General features: G+C 46.3%; 1 protein-coding gene across 1 annotated transcript in view; it reads left to right on the top strand.

Moving 5' to 3' along the window:
• Window positions 1-16,249, top strand: part of eif2ak3 (eukaryotic translation initiation factor 2-alpha kinase 3) — an 87,291-nt gene that overhangs the window by 23,945 nt on the left and 47,097 nt on the right. The window lies entirely within an intron of this gene.

The following is a 16,249-nucleotide window of genomic DNA, read 5'->3' as shown; positions in this document are numbered from 1 at the left end:
TAGTAAAGTCCGATTAAAGATAGACGGAGGGTCTCCAATGAGGTAGATGATAAGTGAGGACCACTGTCTAGTTGGTGATAGGATGGTTCAGTTGCCTGATAACAGCTGTGAAGAAATTATCCCTGAATCTGGAGGTGTGCGTTTTCACATTTCTGTATTCCTTGCCTGATGGGAGAGGGAGTGTCTGGGGTTAGACGTCCTTAATTATGCTGGTGGCCTTGCCGAGGTAGTGTGATGTGTGGATGGAGTCAATGGAAGGGAGGTTGGTTTGTGTATGGTTGATGCCTCACCCACAATTCTCTGTCATTTCTTATGGTCTTCAATGGAGCTGTTTTCCAAAACCACGCTGACGTTTCGGGTCGGGGCTCATTTTTCAGACTTGAGTCTGATCACCTATTCGCGTCCTCCAGAGATGCTGCCTGACACGCTGAATTACTCCAGCACTTTCTGTGTCTTCTCATTCAAAAGTCCTCATGGTTCATGGTCTCTTCTATGCCCCATAGTTCCACTGTCGCTTCTTCTCTCCCCCCCCCCCAGATTCAACAAGGATAGAATTCTCCACACTTTTCACCTCACTAGGCACTCCCTCCACAACTTGGTTCACATCCCACCCAAACCACACCCTCCCCAGGTACTTTTCCCCACTCCTGTCCCTATTCATCCTCCCTTGCCTCCATCGAGGGAGCCCAGCAGTCTTCCAGGTGTGGCTGAGGTTCACATGCACCTCCTCTAACCTTATCTACTGCATCCGGTGTTACCATTGTGGGCTCCTGTACATTGGTGAACCCAAGCATATATACTCAACCTGTGCCCGGTCCACTCAGGTTACCAACCATTTTAACTCCCTTACCCATTCCCATACTGACCTTTCTGTTCTGGGCCTTCTCTATTGCCATTGTGAGGTCACACGTGAACTGGATGAACAGCGCCTCATAATCCACTTTGGTCATGGTATGAAAATTGAATTTCCCTGTTTCAAGTAACAAAGAAGAGGTATCTTTCCCCCCTCCCGCTGGTTGACCGTGCATCGGCTTTTTCCCCTCCCCCATCCCTTCCATTTGTACCGTTTACAATGGATACACAGTTTGCAACTTTTCTATCTCTGAACTCAACAATGCACAACTTTTTCTTTATGCCTCATACCTGTCTCTTCATCTCTGACCTTTGTCCAACAATCTGCCAATCAAGTAACCCTCTAGTTATTCACAAAATGCTGGAGTAACTCAGCAGGTCAGGCAGCATCTTGGGAGAGAAGGAATGAGACCCTTCTTCAGACCCTTCTTCAGAAATAACCCTCTAGCCTGTGTTCACATTACTTTGTCCTGCCTCTCCTCTCGCCCAGCTTTCTTCCCCCCCCCCCTCAATTTTTACATTGAGTCATGGGTCTCGTGTCTAATGTGCTGCCAGGGCTGGTGGTAGAGACAGATATGATGGAGGTGTTTAAGAGGCTTTTGGATAGGCATATGTATTTGCAGGCAATGAAGGCATATGGATCATTTGAAGACAGAGGAGATTAGTTTTCTGAGAGCGATGGATTTAAAATTCCTTTGTATGTCAATGTTGTTAATGATCCTGGTATTAACGGTATACATTCCTTCTACATTTATCCTGGTAGAATAATGATTTCCATGCCAGATGTTGATCTGCGCTAGCTGAGCACTGATGCACGAACATAGTCTGAAGGTGCCATTGCTCTGTTGACATGCAGTCCTTTTACACAAACTGGAGTGCGTCAAGAAAGATCATGGTAATAATATGATGGCTCGCGTCTGTTTGACAGGGCAGTGTCAATTGTGTACCTTACTATTATCTTCAGGATATGTCATTTTGTTGTTTTACAGATTCTGACAATTTACTAGTTCCTTGCTGAAGTGTCGCTTGGTGTTGTGTTTTGTCATGTTGTGGCAGTCTGCCACTGAGCCAAATTGCATTTTTTGGGGGAAATCAAAACAGGATATGTTGGTGATACTTAAGGTCAAGTAGCATATGTGGAGAAAGAATGAACTGTTTCAGGTTAATGCCTTTCTTCAGAGCTAGTAAAGTTAGAGATAAAACATGTAGGCGGAAAGAACACATGGATAGGTCTGTAGTAAGTAGAGGACAGGAGAGCTGTGGTGGCTTTGACGGTCTGGAGGCGCCTTCCAGAGGGAAGTGCTTCAAAGAGTTTGTGGCCAGGGTGAGAGGGGTCAGAGATGATCTTACCCGCTCGCTTCCTGACCCTTGCAGTGTACAGTTCATCGATGGGGGGAAGGTTGCAGCCAACAACCTTATCGGCTGATCGAACGATGCGCTGCAGACTCCGGATGTCGTGTTTAGATATGATGTAGTGTTTGTGGTTGTGTGTTATGTGGTGGGGGAGGGGACTGTAAAATTGTAAATTTGTCTCTTCCGAAAGGAGACGCGACCTTTGTTTCTGGGCCGTGTCTCCGTTCCCGCTGCGGCCTACCATCGGCCATGCACCTGGAGCTGGCGGCCTCCAGCTGGGACCACCTGGGCTCTGGTTCACAGAGCCCATGGACCGGACTTGCCATCTGCGACGCTGGCTGCCTTCGGAGGCTGCGGGAGCGGCTGCGGCTGCGACTCGTCTCCGGAGGCTTCGGCCGCGTGGACGTCGGGAGCTCACAGGCCCCTGGGTGGGGGCCGACATCGGGAGCTCCGGCAGCGGCAGCGTGTTCGCCCGCCCCGGATCGCGGGGCTTGAGTCGGCTGGCCGCGGACCTTTCACCGTCCGGCGCGGTCTGGAATAGGCCACGGGATTTTCTCCGCCCGGCGGGGGCTTCAATGTCGGGAGCCCCGACCGCCCCGACGTGGCAACTCCAACAGCCTGACCGCGGGGGAAGACGGCAGGGGAAGAGAAAAGACATTCTGGCCTTCCATCACAGTGAGGAGGTGACTGGAGGAGACTCACTGTGATGGATGTTTCTTTTGTTTGGTGTTGGTTTATGATTGTGTGTGTTATTGCATATTTTTATGTTATCCAAAATGGCGGCGCTGCCCTAGCAGCTGCGGCTCACCTGCGGTCCATTTGTCTTTGTGTTTTTGTTGTTTTTTTTGTCTTAATTGTAGTTGTGATGTGGTGTTTTTGTGTTTGTGTACTATGTGTGTATGTGGGGGGGAGGGGGGGAACTGTAACATTGTAAATATGTGTCCCTTCCGAACGGAGACCCGACCTTTGTTTTCTGGGTGGTGTCTCCGTTCCTGCTGCGGCCTGTCATCGGCCCAACTCCTGGAGCTGTCGGCCTCCAGGGCTCTGGTTCGCAGAGCCCGCGGATCGGACTTGCCATCACCAGAGCCGGCCGTCTTCGGAGGCTGCGGGAGCGGCTGCAACTCGCCTTAGGCTCGGGCCGCGTGGATGCCGACATCGGGAGCTCCGGCAGCGGCAGCGGGTTCGCCCGCCCCGGATCGCGGGGCTTGGGTCGAGGACATTTCACCGTCCGGCGCGGCCTAAGATATGCCGCGGGATATTTCTCTGCTGGGCGGGGGCTTCAATGTCGGGAGCCACGACCGCCCCGACGTGCAGCAACAGCGGCAGCAGCAGCGTGTTCGCCCGCCCCGGATCGGACTTATCATCGGCGGAGCCGGCCGTCTTCGGAGGCTGCGGGAGCGGCTGCAACTCGCCTTGGGCTTGGGCCGCTGTGGACCGTCCGGTGCGGCCTACAACCACAACAACCTGACTGCGGGCGAGGACAGCAGGAGAAGGGAAAGACATTGTGGCCTTCCATCACAGTGAGGAGAGGACTGGAGGAGACTCACTGTGATGGATGTTTCTTTGATGGATGTTTCTTTTTGGTGTGTTTTTGGGGTTGGGTAATTTGAATGCCTATTTAATGCTTTTATTGTTGGACTGTGTTTTTGGGGGTTTTGGGGTTGTGTAATTTGAATGCCTATTTAATGCTTTTATTGTTGGACTGTGTTTTGGGGGTTTTTGGGGTTGTGTAATTTGAATGCCTATTTAATGCTTTTATTGTTGGACTGTGTTTTGGTTTTTTTTTGGGGTTGTGTAATTTTAATGCTTATTTAATGCTTTTATTGTTGGACTGTGGGTGACTGAATTTCGTCCAATATTGGATGACAAATAAAGCTATCTTGAATCTTGAATCTCTTGAATCTTGAATCTTATTTTTATTGGTCTTATTGTTGGACTGTGGGTAATCTTTCATTTCACTGCACATTTATGTGTATGTGACAAATAAATTGACTATTGACTATGTCATGCTTGGTGGCTGAGCCAAACCAGACCATGATGGAGAAGGTGAGGACAGACTCTATGATGGCAGTATAAAACTGGACCTTCATTGCCTGTGACAGATTGTGTTTTCTCAGCTGCCGCAGGAAGTACATCCTCTGTTGGGCTTTTTTGACTGTGTAGTCGATGATGGCCTCCCATTTAAAGTCCCTGAAGATGATGGTTCCAAGGAACTTAAATGACTCCACAGATGTGACTGCGGTGTTGTTGATAGTGAGGGGAGGGCAGGGCGAGCTCTCCTAAAGTCTACAATCAATTCCACCGTCTTAAGAGCATTGAGCTCCAGGTTGTTGCGATGGCACCAGGACGCCAGCTGTGCCACTTCCTGTCTGTAGGCAGATTCCTCCCCATCCTGGATCAGTCCAATCAGGTTCTTCAGTCTGAAGAAGAGTCTCGATTTGAAACGTTACCCATTCCTTCCGAGATGCTGCCTGACCCACTGAGTTACTCCAGCATTTTGTGTCTACCTTCAATCAGGGTTGTGTCGTCCGCAAACTTGAGAAGTTTGACAGGAGTCTGTGGAGGTACAGTCGTTGGTGTAGAGAGAGTAAAGGAGAGGAGAGAGTACGCAACCTTGCGGTGCTCCTATGCTGAAGGTCAGCGGGTCCGAGATGTGCTTTCCCAGCCTCGCATGCTGCTTCCTGTCTGCCAAGGTCCATTGACAGAGGCACAGTCAACTGGGAGAGTTTGGAGTGTAGTAGCTCTGGCACAATGGTGTTGAATGCAGAGCTAAAATCTGACTCCCATAGCTATCTTAATTACACTTTTTCCCACCCTGTTTCCTGTAAAAACTCTATCTCCTACTCCCAATTCCTCCGTCTACGCTGCATTTGTGCCCAGGATGAGGTGTTCCATACAAGGGCATCGGAGATGTCCTCATTCTTCTCTTCCGTTATAGATGAGGGTCTCCTCAATATCCCACAGCTCCGCTCTTGCTCTCCCTCCCCCTATTCTTAACAAGGACAGAGTCCCCCTTGTCCTCGCCTTCCACCCCGTCGGCCGTCACGTACAACATATCCTCCAACATTTCTGCCACCTCCAACGGGATCCCAATACTGGCCACATCTTCCCATCTCCATCCCTTTCTGCTTTCCTCAGAGACCGTTCCCTCTGAAACTCCCTGGTCCACTCATCCCTTCCCACCCAAACCACTCCCTCCCCAGGTACTTTCCCCTGCAACCGCAGGAGATGCAACACCTGTCCCTTTCCCTCCCCCCTCGACTCCATCCAAGGACCCAAACAGTCTTTCCAGGTGAGGCAGAGGTTCACCTGCACCTCCAACCTCATTTACTGCATTGCTGTTCCAAGTGTCAACTTCTCTACATCGGCGAGACCAAGCTCAGGCTCGGCGATCGTTTCGCTGAACACCTCCAGTCTTTCAAGGGTCTTTATGACTACAGAGGTCAGTGAGACAGGCCTGTAGTCATTTAGACCAGTAATCCTTGGCCTTTTGGGTACGGGAACAATAGTTGAGACTTTGAAGCAGGCAGGGACAGTGCAGGTTTGCAGGGACTGATTGAAAATATCTGTGTAGACTGGTGCCAGTTTTTCGGCACAGAGCTTCAGGGTAGAGGGGGAAACACTGTCCGGTCCTGGAAATTTCTGGCTTTTCTGTCTCCTGAATAGCTTTTCCACCTCCTCAATTGCTTTTGTTAGTGATGGAGAAGTGGCCAGACTGATGTTGGGCAGCAAGGATGGGGAGGGTAGTGGACGAGGGGCCAGCCCTTGCAGACCGCGGAGTCAGGCTGTAAGTAGGTGTGAAGTCGTGATGGGGAGGACTGGGTGGGGGAGGGAGGGAGGGCGTTATGTTTCTGTCTATCGAACCTGCAGTATAACTCGTTCAGGTTGTTCGTCAGCTGACGATTGTCCAAGGAGTGTGGGGTTTTCCTCTTGTACCTGGTGATTTCCTGCAAGCCCTTCCACACTGAAGAAGAGTCATTAGCTGAGAACTTGCTCCTCAACTTCTCAGAGTACCTTTCCTTAGCAGCTCTGATTCCTCTTCTCAGCTTATACTTGGCCTGCCTGTAGAGGTCTGCATCCCCGCTCCTGCAGGCCTCATCTTTAGACTGGCGGAGCTGTCTGAGTTCTGCTGTAAACGAAGGCATTGTTGAACATGTTCCGGATCCTAGTGGGAATGCAACTGTCCTCACAAAAGCTGACATATGATGTCACTGTGCCTGTATCTTCATCGAGGCTTGAGATTGCTTCCCTGAACACATTCCAATCAGTGCAGTCAAAGCAGAACTAGGTTTTCAATGCCCTCGCTTGACCACTTTTTCATTGTTCTGACCACAGGCTGAGCAGATTTTAGTTTCTGCCTGTAGGTCAGAACAAGGTGAACTAAACAATGATCAGATTCCTGGAGCCGCACGGCTCTTGATTGTAGTGTAACAATGATCGAATGTTCTCTCCCCTCTGGTGGGGCAGATAATGTAATGTCTGTATTTATTCACAAAATGCTGGAGTAACTCAGCAGGTCAGGCAGCATCTCAGGAGAGAAGGAATGGGCGACGTTTAGGGTCGAGACCCTTCTTCAGACTGATGTCAGGGGGGCGGGATAAAGGAAGGATATAGGTGGAGACAGGAAGACAGTGGGAGATCTGGGAAGGGGAGGGGAACTCTCGGCTGAGGTTAGCCGTGTTAAAATCCCCCAGAGCAATGACCATGGAGTCTGGGAAGTCACTCTCTACTCTCATTACCTGGCCCGCGAGTTGCGTTTGCGCCTCACATACGCAGGCTTGGGGGAGGATGTAAACTCCAGCGAGAATAAAAGACGCAAAGTATTGGATTAATTCAGCAGGTCAGGCAGCATCTCTGGAGACAGGATGGGTGATGTTTCAGGTTGGGACCCTTGTTCAGACTGAAAGTAGGGGGCGGGGGTTTGAAGAACTGGAGGCGAGAAAACCATCAACTAGCCAGGTTGATACAAAAATGAAAAGGCTGGTGTGGATGGCCCAAAAATTGTTGGAGGCGTTTATTAATATTTTAGTTCAAGTTGCCAGCTGGCATCTGCCATTAACATATAAACTGTCAGTTTCGCTATATCCCGGTTCTTGCAGACTTGCCATTAACACCTTCATTGACATTACCTTTACACTATGTTACTCGCAGAGTCCAAAAGGCACTTGTCAGTATCTATCATCTAACATACTAACTGTAAGTTCCACTTTATCTTAGTTTTCGCAGACTCGCAATTAACACCTTCATTGAGGTTACCTTTGTACCTTGTTGCATTCGGAACTGAGAAGTCTCGACTTTTATACAATGTAAGAGTAAAGCACAATTCCTGTAATTAACATACCTCACATCTGTACTTCCTCAGTTGTTATCTGTTTAGGTGTATAAATGTCCTGCTGTACTCACTTAACTTTGGAGTGTAGGAAAATAACTGCAGATGCTTGTACAAATCGAAGGTATCACAAAATGCTGGAGTAACTCAGCAGGTCAGGCAGCATCTCTGGAGAGAAGGAATGGGTGATGCTTCGGATCGAGACACTGTCTTCCTGTCTCCACCTATATCCTTTCTTTGTCCCGCCCCCCCGACATCAGTCTGAAGAAGGGTCTCGACCCGAAACGTCACCCATTCCTTCTCTCCAGAGATGCTGCCTGACCTGCTGAGTTACTCCAGCATTTTGTGATAACTTTGGAGTTGTGATCACAGCCTTTGACTGAGACACTTTGACTGAGACACTAAGATGGTTAATCGTATAGTTCCTTGAGTCTCATTAAAGGGTCCACTTCGTCACTGGTGATTTCATGTTCAGAACCTGAAGCTCTAAAAGATGTCAAAGGATTTGGTCAAAGGTTGATCTTTTATCTTGATTTGATCTTCATTGGAGCAGTGTGAGAGTCCAACACCAGAAAAGTTAGTCTGTGTGCCTGTGATGCTGTTACAAGCAAGATTTAAATTATACCTGTACCTGACGAGTTGTGCACATGACAATAAACACAACTCATTATTGAGATGGAGAATTTAGGTGATGATGCCCTAGTATGAAACACTCCATCCTGTGCGCAGATGCGGTGTAGATGGTGGAATTGGGAATAGGGGATAGACTTTTTGCAAGAGACAGGGTGGGAAGAAGTGTAGTCCAGATAGCTGTGGGAGTCACTAGTCTGTCTCCTGTGATGGAGATGGTGAGATCCCGAAAAGGTAGGGAGATGTCGGACGACTACAAGGGAGAGTCCTACCGACTGCGAAGGGCAGTGAAGGATGCAAAAAAGAGGTACCGGGACAAGATGGAGTCACAGATGGAGCAGCAGGACACCAGGCGCCTTTGGCAGGGGCTACGGACTATAACTAGCTACAGGTCCAGCACCCCCTCAACCGGAAGTGCCGGCTCCTCCTTAGCTGATGACCTGAACTCTTTTTACGCACGGTTTGAGACGGGTAACACCACCAGCTCGCCGTCTAAAAACAGCACCGAAGGGGCGCTGGCTAGCGAGGCTGGAGGGGGATCCACCGCCGGGGATGTGCACACATTCTCGGTGTCCGAGCATGAGGTGAGGTGGGCTCTGACGCGTGTGAACACGAGGAAAGCTGGAGGCCCAGATGGTATATCTGGGCGAGTACTAAAGTCTTGTGCTACTCAGCTTGCTCCAGTGCTCACCACAATATTCAACCTCTCCTTGGCAAAGTCCGTGGTCCCTGCATGCTTCAAAAGATCCATCATTGTACCGGTGCCAAAGAATGCCTCTCCAGCGTGTTTAAATGACTACCGACCGGTGGCCCTCACCTCGGTTGTCATGAAATGCTTGGAGAGGCTAGTCAAGAAGCACATCTGCGCCCTCCTTCCTCGCAACATGGACCCACTACAGTTCGCATACCGTCCGAACAGGTCCACGGATGATGCGGTCTCCCAGGTTCTACACACCGCTCTCTCTCACCTGGACAGCCAGGGGGGCTATGTGAGGATGCTGTTCATTGACTTTAGTTCAGCATTCAACACAATAGTCCCCAGCAGACTGGTTGAGAAGCTGCTGGAACTGGGGCTTAGCACCCCTCTGTGTGCCTGGGTCCTGGACTTTCTCACTGCCAGGCCCCAAGTGGTCAGGATGGGGGAACACACATCTAGCTCCCTCACCCTGAACATAGGATCCCCCCAGGGCTGCGTCCTTAGCCCCCTACTGTACTCCCTGTACACACATGACTGTAGGGCCAGGTTCAGCTCAAACTCCATCATCAAGTTTGCTGATGACACTGTGGTGGTGGGCCGGATCTCCAACAACGATGAGAAGGCCTACCGGGAGGAGGTGGCTGATCTGGCACTCTGGTGTCAGGACAATAGCCTCCTCTTGAATGTCACTAAAACAAAGGAGCTGATTGTGGACTTCAGAAGGGCTAAACATCCAAGGACGTACACGCCACTGGAGATAAATGGGTCTATTGTGGATAGGGTGAGCAGTTTCAAATACTTGGGAGTCCGCATCGCAGAGGATCTGACGTGGGCAACGCACATTGCCGCACTGGTGGGTAAGGCTAAGCAGCGCCTTTACCACCTTAGACAACTGAGGAAATTCAGAGTGTCGCTGAGGATCCTTCATTGCTTCTACTCTGGGGCTGTAGAGAGCATCCTGTCCGGCAACATTACAGTCTGGTTTGGGAACAGCTCTGCCCAGGACAGGATGGCCCTGCAGAGAGTAGTGCGTTCGGCAGAACGCACCATGGGAACTACACTCGTCCCCCTGCAGGACCTATACATCAGGAGGTGCAGATCCAGAGCAAGCAAGATCATGAGGGACCCCTGCCACCCCAGTAACGGACTGTTCCAGATGCTACGGTCAGGCAAACGCCTCCGCTGTCACGCTGTGAAAACGGAGAGGATGAGACGGAGCTTCTTCCCACAGGCCATCAGGACTGTCAACTTTGATAACCCCAGAGACTAAATTTTTGTCGACACTTTTTGTGCTATGTTTAGTAACTTATTAACTTTATTTATATGCTGTAACTGTAATTATTTTTGTGCACAACCCGCAGGCATTGCCACTTTCATTTCACTGCACATCGAGTATGTGTATGTGACAAATAAATTTGACTTGACTTGACTTGACTTGAGATAGTCCAAGAGCAGGATGGAAATTTAAGAGCAAGATGGAAATTGGTGGCGAAGTGTATGAAGTCATAACTTCTAGCACTTTTTGGTTTTATTTTTGATTTTCGGCAGCTGTGATTTAAAAAAATATTTTTTCACGCTATTACATTCTCTTAATTTGGCTCTGTCAAATAGGCCCCACCTTCCAAAAGTCCTCTATTCTAGAGAAAGTCTGTTGAATCTTTTCTCAAGTGCAGTAATTTCCCTATCTTGGCAACATCCTCTCTTGCACCTTCTGTAGTGCAGTCACTTCTTTCCTATAACCTAGAACTGTACACAGTACCCAGAGTGTATCCTTACAAGATTTTTATGATTCCAGTTGTTTTGCTTTTGGAGACGGCAGAGATAGAGGGACAGATTTCCTCTATGAATCATTTTGTAGCTAATGAGAACTAAGGAATGTGGACTGTGAAATCTATTCCCCCCCCACCCCCACGAGAATTTTTGTGTATCCTATTCTTCTCAAGTTGAAGCTTGACTGCCCTCTGGCATTCTGCGAGATCTTTAAACATTTTGCAAGGGGAATTACTGTTTGAAAGCAATGCCACTTGGAAGCATTAAGAATGCCTACAATCTGGTATGAGTCATACTAGCAGATGAGCTGGTGAGGTAATGGTCTTTAGAGAGGGAGATAGATGATGTCACCTCCTTTCACACTGCACCTTCAGCACTGCCACCTGCGGAGAGAGCCCAGCTCTGATTTACCGAGGGTTTGTTATTGATAAATTCCCAGCGCTGATCCCCTTAACTGGAGCTTTTCAATAAGATGCCAGATTGTGTTATTGTAAAATATTTAGCTGCGGTCAGCCTTCTGTTCAGAGCCCAATAGATGGGATTGATGCAGTGCGGGTTCATCTATTCACTACCTCCTGATGTCATTTGCTGAAGTCATTCTGCACACAACTATCCTACGGAGTATTTTTTTTTAGAAGAGGGAAGAATAGGAAGTCAACTTATTTTTCTTATTTAAGTATATATTGAATATTACATCATATTCTGTTGAATCTAATAATGTGTAAATCTTTATTTAGAATATCCAGCTCTTCAGATAAAGTTTTTAAAACTTAAATCAACAGGTTTACAACAGTGCCTTTGTATATTTCTATTAACATAAATCAATTTGACCTTGGAGGAACATATTTAAAATAATTTCTTATGATGTCAGAACAAGATATTTAACTACAAGCTGTGAGGACAACAAACACACTTCCGTTAAATCCTGAACGATTGCTGCTTTTAATTGAAGATCTTGTTCTTAATATTGGGAGCCTGGAACATAAAATTAAAGACAGACACAAAAAGCTGGAGTAACTCAGCGGGTCAGACATTATCTCTCGAGAAAAGGAATAGGTGTCGTTTCAGGTTGTGACCCTTCTTCAGACGGGTCAAGAAGGGTCTCTACCCAAAACGTCACCTAATTATTTTCTCCAGAGATGCCGTCTGATCTGCTGAGTTACTCCAGCTTTTTATGTCTATCTTCGGTGTAAACCAGCATCTGCAGTTCCTTCCTACACATAAGATTGAAGAATAGAGTTCCAATTTTAGGACTTCTGTTCATAATTGTTGTTGCAACCATCAGGAAACACTGACTGTATAGTGTTGTACAATTGAGATTTCTGCCCCGGAGAGTATAAATACAAGTTCAGGATCCACAACTAACATGAATTGGTTTTCCCTTTAGTGTGTTGTAGTTCTAGCGGATACCAAAATCTTTACTTGGAATATGTATACTTTTCTCTGTTAATCTTGTTGCATCATCAAAAGCCAATAAAAAAACTAATTTGCTGCTTTGTTTTCAGTAATTTCCTCCTTTGTTTATCCACAGTGTCTTGTGTTTTCACACTGTAAGAACAAAGTATTTCTTAATTGATTCTATTGGGAGTCGATTGATGCTAATTATTTTGCAGTTGAGAATTTTGTAATGCCACTCTTTTATTGGTTTATAGATGCACCATAGAAAATGTACTGTTAGGTTGCATCACAGCTTAGTTTGAGAGCACCTCTGCCCAAGACTGCAAGAAATTGCCACGAGTTATTTATTTTTATTTAGAGATACAGCGCGGAAACAGGCCCTTCGGCCCACCGGGTACGCACCGCCCAGCGATCCCCGCACATTAACACTATCCTACACACACTAGGGACAATTTTTACATTTGCCCAACCAATTAACCTACATACCTGTACGTCTTTGGAGTATAGATGTAGCTCAGACCATCTCACAGACCAGACATTTTACCATTGACTATCTGCACCACACAGCCTTGAGAAAGCAGCCAACATAATCAAAGGCTTGTCACTGCTCCCATCTGACACAAGGTACAGAAGCTTGAAAGCACGCACCAGACTCTGGAACAGCTCCTTCCCTTCTGTCATCAGGCTTCTAAACAGTCCTTCCATAAGCTAGGATGCTATTCAATTCACCGGTACTCCATTATGGACATTGGATTTTGTCTATGGAACTGATGCGCTACAATGCTGAGACCACAATCTGTACGAAATGACAGCAGCACTTCATCATCGATAACCATCAGTACAGGAGCTCATGAAGGATGCGTGCTCACTCTATACTCATGACTATATAGCCTGACGCAGTTTCTGTTCCGTCTTCAAATTCGCTGTGGATGGATTACAGATGATGATGAGTCAGAGATTTGGTATGCCAACGAACACTCTCGAACTTCTACAGGTGCACTATAGAGAGCATATCTGATCATATGAATGCATAGAGATTGCATATCAAACAAAGCTTTTCACTGTATTTTAGTACACACGACAATAATAAACTTACTTTCTGAATTTCCTTAGCTTACAATTTGAATTTTAAACATTCTATGAATTTGTTTCCGTTATTTTATCTTGCATCTTTCTTGACATAGTGAAGACTTTTTTGAAGTTTGGTTTCTGTGGAAAATGGAAGAAATTCAGGAAGGTCATTCAAACAGAAATGAAATATTTTACTAAGTAATTTATTTCAATGTTGTTGATTTTAGATGTGTGTATATTGCCCTGAACACCAGGGAGAACTTCCATGATACCTACAGATTGTTTTCTTTTGCATCCACTTGAGAGAGTGTAAGGGCTCAAATTCAGCGTAGCCATGTGGGTTTTATTGCAGGGGTGTTAAAAAGGTGTAAAAGCTCCAGCTCGATTATGTTGCCAGGACATCCTGTTTATGGCTAAGGGTATCCTTTGATATGGGCAACTGGCTTTAAGGCTTTGATGGTTAGCCATCCTTTGAAGTGTTAAGAAGAACAACTTGCCATATGGACTGCCCTCTGTTCCCAAGAAAGAAGAGGTCACGATGGACACAACGGACACGGAGGTCCCGAAAGACACAAAGATTTATAGGACATTGTAAAACTTGCCATATAAGGTAGCAACAGGAAATGTACTGACACATGTATTTCGGGTATAAATATGTGTAATTGTTAGCATTCGGGGAGAGAGACTACACTAGCTTCCTAAGCGTTTCTAAACGCTTCGGTTTCTAGACTCTCTCCCACCTGGGTGAGTAGAATAAAGAGGTTAAACGAATTCGGTTGTCTGCCTGTTTTTTCTAATAGGCCACAGACTACAACAAGAGCACCCAGGATCTCCCTTAATATCCCTCACACTGATGGCATCAAGATTGACGTTGCATTATTCTTTCAGTTATTTCAAGGCTCTTAAACCCAGCTTCTGTAATTATTGCTTAGTTTCCTGGATCATTTCAGCACTGCCTCCAGAATTTGAATGTTTCCTATTTATACTTGAGAGCAGACCAGGATTCTGGCTGGAACACTTAAGACTTTGACAGTTTTTTTTCATTTGCATTCATTACTATTTCAGCATCATTTATGAAGAGTGTATGTGCCTTTTTTTATCCTTTGTGTGAACAGTATGTTATATTTCCAAACATTCTTCTATTTTTTTTTGTCCATGGCAAACAGGTTCTTGATTTTTTAGATTTCTTGAATACTGCTATTCCTGTCACGGTATTACCTGTAGTTTGACTGTTTCCTGCAAATTATAAAATTGGCCGCTAAGTTCCAGGAAAAGGAAGGACTGTATCGTGTTGGTTTAAGTGCAACTTCATGCCATGTGTCTTGCTGATGCTGAACAGCACCTGGTATGTATTGAGGTTATTGGTAACCTGGAAGATGTTCCACAATACTTTATTCCTGGTTTCTATCAGTTTATGATGGGAATCTGGTGTTCCCAAAAAGTGTTGCTAAAACCAATTTGAACTGATTTCCAGTTGAGTGGAAGCACTAACCTGACTAGTCATTTTGGTAACCCACAGCCCCTTCCTGTTCCTCTTTACTACATTCTTGAGTATCAATAGGTTAAGTTTATTAATTGGTTTCTTGCTTGGTTTGAAGTTCACTTTCAATGATTGTATAGACTTTTAAAGAGGGAGTCATTGTGGTATAATGGGAGTTTTACTGGTTTGTAAACCTACCAAAATGGTGAAACCATTTTTCGGTGCATGATGTTATCAGGCATCAACCAACGGGATCTCCAGTGTCCATTCACTACACTGCAATCTAATCAAACTGCCTGAACAAGGAGAAAATCAAAAAGCAGACTTTAATTTTAAAATATCTTAGAGTGCTAATTGTAGATGATCACAATGACAATGAATGGTGGTGCTGGCTCGAAGGGCCAAATGACCTCCTGCGCCTATTTTCTATGTAAATAAAATTATGTTTAATTCATAGTGCTTACAGAGCAGAACTAGGGTTCTCAGCCCATACTCAGCTCAGCCCATGCTATCTCTCTAGACATCTGTCCACTTTCTCTCGCTGTCCTTTCACTGTGGAGTTGTAATTGCCTCTCCACAATATGTTGATCCGGTTTCCCCTTGAAGGCCACACTGGAACCTGCCTCCACTGCACCTGTGGGCACTGCATTCCAGATTCCAACCACAAAAAAAAGTGATTCCTTGTGTAACTTCTGACTTTCTGACTCTTTCACTCAATGCCCCAACCCATGAGGGCAGGATCTCTCTGTACATCAATGATGTAGGGTCTTCCCATAAACTGCATACTTTCCCCTTGCATTCGACTTCCCAAAGTGCAAAATACCAACATACAGAATATAGTGTTACAGCATTACAGAGAAAGTGCAGATTAAAAACTAAAATGCAAGAGCCACAATGAGTTTGGTTGGAGATTGGGATTATAACCCTTACCTTATGCAACAACCATTAAGGCAAAGAAGCTTTCCCTGAATCTGGTGGATCATGCTTTCAAGCTTTTGTATCTTCATGCCAACGAGAGAAGGGGAGAATAGAGAATAACTGGGGTAAGTAGTCCTTGATTATGCTGGCTACTTTCCCTGAAATGTAGATGGAGTTGATGTAGATCATAAGTGATAGGAGTAGAAAGAGGCAATTCGGCCCATCAAGTCTACTCTGCCATGCAATCATGGGTGATCTATCGCTCCCTCCTAACCCCATTCTCCTGCCTTCTCCCCATAACCTCTGACACCCTTACTAACCAAGAATCTATCTCTGCCTTAAGTATATCCACTGACTTGGCCTCCATAGCCTACTGTGGCAAAGAATTCCACAGAATCACCACTCTCTGACTAAAGAAATTCCTCCTCATTTCCTTCCTAAAAGAATGTCCTTTAATTCTGAGGCTTTGACCTCTGGTCCTCGACTCTCCCACTAGTGGAAACATCCTCTCCATATCCACTCTATTCAAGTCTTTCACTATTCTGTACATTTCAATGAGGTCCTCCCTCATTCTTCTAAACTCCAACGAATATGAGCCCAGTACCTTCAAACGCTCATCATATGTTATCCTACTCATTCCTGGGATCATCTTGTAAACCTCCTCTGGACCCTTTCCAGAGCCATCACATCCTTCCTCGGATATCGTGCCCAAAGTAGTAGAAGGAGTTGATGTGGGGGAGTCTGGTCTGTG

Source organism: Rhinoraja longicauda, chromosome 1, assembly GCF_053455715.1.
Source record: "Rhinoraja longicauda isolate Sanriku21f chromosome 1, sRhiLon1.1, whole genome shotgun sequence".
Taxonomy (NCBI): Eukaryota; Metazoa; Chordata; class Chondrichthyes; order Rajiformes; family Arhynchobatidae; genus Rhinoraja; species Rhinoraja longicauda.
The sequence above is the reverse complement of the archived record's forward strand: the minus strand, read 5'-3'. Positions and strand labels throughout refer to the sequence as shown.